Raw genomic sequence first — 5215 nt, forward strand, 5'->3', positions numbered from 1 at the left:
CTATAACCTGATTTTTCTCCATGTACCCAGAGTAGTTAATGACTTGATAGCCTAATTTAGTTGAAATTGCCTCCTCTTAGTCTCTGCCCCTCAAAATATCCCTCATGTTACTTTAATATTCTACCAATCAAAGAATATGTTGAGTTAGCAGAAGTTTAATTTTTAAAATACTCTTGGGAAAGAGCTGGTTCTTTGAAAAGATAAACAAGATTGATAAACCTTTAACTAGACTTATCAAGAAAATAAGAGAGAGGACCCAAATAAATAAAATCAGAAATATAAGAGGAGCTATAACAACTGACACCACAGAAATACAAAGGATTATACAACAATATTATGAACAACTATATGCCAATAAACTGGACAACCTGCAAGAAATATATAATCTCCCAAAATTGAATCAAGAAGAAACAGAAAATCTGAACAAACCAATGAAACAGAAGCAGTAATCAAAAAACTTCCAATAAATAAAAGTCCTGGACCACAGGTGAATTTTGCCAAACATTCAAAGAAGAATTAAGACCAATCCTTCTCAAAGTATTCCACAAAATTCAAGGGGAGGGAAGACTCCCAAACTCATTTTATGAGGCCAACATTATCCTAATTCCAAAACCAGATAAAGACACTACAAAGAAAAAAAAAGTATAGGCCAATATCCCTGATGAACATAGATGCCAAACCTCATCAAAATATTAGCAAATCAAATCTAATAATACATTAAAAAGGTCATAAATCATGATCAAGTGGGATTTATTCCTGGGATGCAAGGTTGGTACAATATCTACAAATAAAGTAATATGATACACCACACTGAGGAAGAGTTGAGTTCCAGGAAAGAACGATAGAAAGTGATGCTGAAGGGCAAAAGAGGCTAATAATGGCTGCCATTGCCACCAATGGTTCCAACCTTCTCCATTGCTAAATCCTTTGAGGAGAGCTGTGTACCCACAGGGAAGGTGGCTAATTTGAGTTTCACCTCTTTCTTAGATGTTAGAGGACATGGACTAGTCAAGCATAATAGGAGAGCCAGAGCAGAAAGGGAGGTTTCCTGGAAAACCCACAAAGTTGGTTGACCATCTCTGGGTTGGATAGGCATGGACTCACAATCAGGAAGTAAAACCTGATGAAAATTTAGCCCAAGGGTTAAACCAGCCTAACCCACATGCAGAGCTGGCCTCTTCCATCATGGAACTTACAGAGCTCCCAGCAGCAATGTATAGTGATGAAGGGAGGGAATCATGTAAATAGAAGCTAGAGATTTAAAAACTTTCTGCCCAACTTTTTTCTTTTGTCATTTTTTTTCTTCTTCTAGGGGACTGATTGCTCAGTGACTAACATTTTATTCACTTTCTGCCTCTCATTATGATGCTCCACATCACTCCTCCTGTTGTAACATAGAGATGTCCCCATAGGCCTTACATTTCCTGAGTATCGGCCTTTGTTTCTCTTGGGCTCTCTCCTAACCAACTTCCCATTTATTATAACCAAAGAGGTGGTCGTCATTTCCAGTGAGTCATATATTTGAGTTCCATGCCACTCTTAGGAGACAAAATATTTCCATTGTTAAAAAGATTCATAAACAAAGAAAGGGAAAACAGTTAAATTTTTCAGATTTTCCTTTGGAAACGAACAAAGAGCAAATTTTAAAGCATTATTCATTTATTGAAGTTTTGATTTAAGTCAATAAATAAAATGATTGTGATGTGTCTATAAAATTTACTCAGTATGACTCCCTAGTGATTTAAAAAAAAACACAAAGTCCATATATTCCAATTATGATGAGCAGGAGTTTGGCACACATAAATTTAGCATGGAAGCCAAACAGAGGAATTGGAAACTCAAGAAACTGGCTCCACTAATGGAGCCTCTTTCCCTACGTTTCCTCCCTGACACGTTGTTTCAAAATTATTGCTACCTCCCAAACTCCAATCCCACATGGCCAAGTGTGGTCTGATCACTGCCATGTAAATGCCTTACTGTCATTGCCTCTCCAACTCTATATATCTAAGAACTTATCTCTCATCACCTCACATCATTTTCATATCTAATCAGTTCTTGAATTTGACAGTATTGCTGGTAAAACCAGCCAAATAATTTAAGCTGGAAATTTCAGTATATTAGTTTCCTGTTGCCGCTGTAACAAATTACCACAAATTTAGTGGTTTAAGACAACACAAATTTGTTATGTTAGAGTTCTATGGGTCACAAGTCTACTACATGTTTCATAAGACTAAAATCAAGGTGTTGACAGACTGTGTTCCTTTCTGGAGGCTCCAGTGGAGAATATGTGTTCTGCTTTTGGGGGGTTTTGACAGAATTCAGTATCTTGTGGTTGTAGGACTGAGGTCCTCATTTTCTCACTGGCTATAAATTGAGGGCTTTACCAAAATCTGGAAGCCACCCACATCTCTTGGCTCATGCCCCATTCTTTCATCTTTAAAGCTAGCAACTGTGGGATGGGATGGGGAGTCCTTCTCATGTGGCATCCTTCTGACTCACTCTTCTGCCTTCCTCTTCCACTTTTAAGAACTCATGTGATTAGATTGGCCCCACCCAGGTAATCCATGATAATCTCCCCATCTCACAGTCCTTAACTTTAATTACATCCACAAAGTCCCCTTTGCCATGTAAAATAATATATTTACAGATTCTAGGCATTGGGACATGGACATCTTGGGGGAGCCATTATTCTTCCCACCATACTCAGAAAACCAGTATTTAAAAATTATGAAGAATATGAGTTACAAGGGTCCACTTTTTATGAAGAAAAATCCCACAAGTGTTAAGCAAAGGATCCAGAAACCCAGAGTTAGTTTCAGCAATAGAGCCGAGTCTACAAACCAAATTGCTCCCAACTCCTCTCGTTCCTCACCTTCTATCTCCATATCCAGTCAACCATCCTGTGCATTCTTCTCACTTTAACTTGAAGCTGTTGCAAGGATTAAAGACAGATGATGTACTAGTATGTGTGATAATAGTGAAAACTGATTCCTGTGATCCAGGCTTAATCTACCAAGAGCTTCTTACACATTTTATTATTTAATTAGCCAACAACTCTTTGAGATATGTGACTTTATTAGCATCAGTCCTTTTTAGTGCTTGAGAAACTAAGGCTGGCAAAGTTTATTGACGTGTTCATGGCCTCATCAGCAATTCACTGTAGAGCTGGGATTTGAATCCAGGTAGTCTGATATCAGACTACCCTGTGAGCCTACCCTGTGAGCCTCTATGAGATGATCAGAACCTACCCTGTGAGCCTCTATTCCAGTGGTTCTCAACCTTCTGGCCCTTTAAATACAGTTCCTCATGTTGTGACCCAACCATAACATTATTTTCGTTGCTACTTCATAACTGTAATGTTGCTACTGTTATGAATCATCATGTAAATATCTGATATGCAGGATGGTCTTAGGCGACCCCTGTGAAAGGGTCGTTCGACCGCCAAAGGGGTCTCGACCCACAGGTTGAGAACCGCGGCTCTATTCTATCATGCTTTCAGTATCATAAACTAGTATATAAATGTATGGTATTATTATAAATATTCTCTAATCTCTCTCTCCTCTGTTCCTTCTCCCCGTGCTCATTGTCCCCTCCTGAGCCTAAGCCTTGACTGCCTCAGACATGAGTGAAATATTAGAACCCTGGAATCTTTTCATTGGAAGGGATCTTAACATTCTTTGCCTCTGACTTCTTCCCCAATGCCATAAGCCATCCACCAAATGCACACCATTGGCTGACAATCCCAATTTAGCTCCTAAACAAGTTCTATCTTGCCTACACAGTGGGAATCACACTGAAGTTTTTGAAAGTTTGAATTGCTTACCAACATTTATAAGTCAGGAGATTTCAAATAAAATTTCAAACTTTCACCCTCCCAAAATTGGACAGTTTAGAAGATGCCTCCTTTACGTCAGCTCTCTGGCCCATTAAAGTATGTCCTGGCTACAGAAGCCAATGAAGATGGCTCTCTCATCTTTATATCATCCACTTGGCATTTGAATATATACTCTTAGGCACTGTATTTAACTTTGCCATTTTATGTCGTGTTTTCCTAACTAGATGCTAAGCTGCTTGGTGCTTTATTTATTATCCTCTAGGAATCCAGTCCAGTGCCTTGTATCCAGTAGATGTTCAAAAACATTTTTTGATTGACTGATGACATTATTAAAGAGTCTATCAATCAAGGATCAGTCAGGAACCCATGGCAGGTAGTTCAAGAGCAGGCATTTAATCCAAATATCGCAAGGGGTCAGGTCCCTGTGATAGAAAGCAGAGCAGGGGAAAGATGAGGAGTGGATCTGAGATCCATGAAGCAGAATCCATGAATGAAAGAATTGAGAATTCTTGGATGACCATTATTCAGAATCTGAAGTTTAGAGTAGTAGTTATAACTGCCAGTCACAGCAGATAGATTGCTTAACAGATCTTATAAAGGGTGTTAAAATGATCCTTCAAGTACAGATCACACACAGTGACTGCAATAATGTACCTTTAATTGACTTTCCCTCTTTCCTTAATGCCTTCTCCCTGCTCCCTCACTCCTAATCCCTGGAATCAACCCCCAAACAAACTACCTCCACCCAAGTCATGCAAGGTCATGTGTGGATGTTTCTGAAATTTACATTTTTCTCCCCACTGTTCGATACTGTGGGGTATAAGACTTAAAATGTGGACTGGTTAGTTGTCTTAAACCTGTGACTGTGCTAATACCAATGAGTATTTACTTCCAACACATTCATTGCCAGGTTGGATGAGAAAGATAAAGGTTTAATTTTTATGAGTGGATCTAAAGAGAATATGACTAACCCCCCTTGCGTTAATATTTTAGACCCAGCCAAAACTTGTAATCTGGTGGCAGTCCTTCTCTGGATTAAATTACGGTTTCATAGAGAGATGATCAAAACGAGGTGCCACACCTAGGCACTCTTATATGGGAACCCTAAAAACAATATTATTTTGTTACTAGAGGCCCAGTGCACAAAATTTGTGCACTGGATATGACTAACCCCCCTTGCGTTAATATTTTAGACCCAGCCAAAACTTGTAATCTGGTGGCAGTCCTTCTCTGGATTAAATTACGGTTTCATAGAGAGATGATCAAAACGAGGTGCCACACCTAGGCACTCTTATATGGGAACCCTAAAAACAATATTATTTTGTTACTAGAGGCCCAGTGCACAAAATTTGTGCACTGGAGGGGGGGTCCCTCAGCCCA

The 5215-nt window shown here is 39.1% G+C and overlaps 1 protein-coding gene across 6 annotated transcripts in view; it reads right to left on the bottom strand.

Moving 5' to 3' along the window:
- ADGRG2 (adhesion G protein-coupled receptor G2) overlaps positions 1-5215 on the bottom strand; it is an 83373-nt gene that overhangs the window by 49431 nt on the left and 28727 nt on the right. The window lies entirely within an intron of this gene.

Source organism: Myotis brandtii, unplaced genomic scaffold, assembly GCF_000412655.1.
Source record: "Myotis brandtii unplaced genomic scaffold, ASM41265v1 scaffold326, whole genome shotgun sequence".
In the NCBI taxonomy this organism is placed as follows: Eukaryota; Metazoa; Chordata; class Mammalia; order Chiroptera; family Vespertilionidae; genus Myotis; species Myotis brandtii.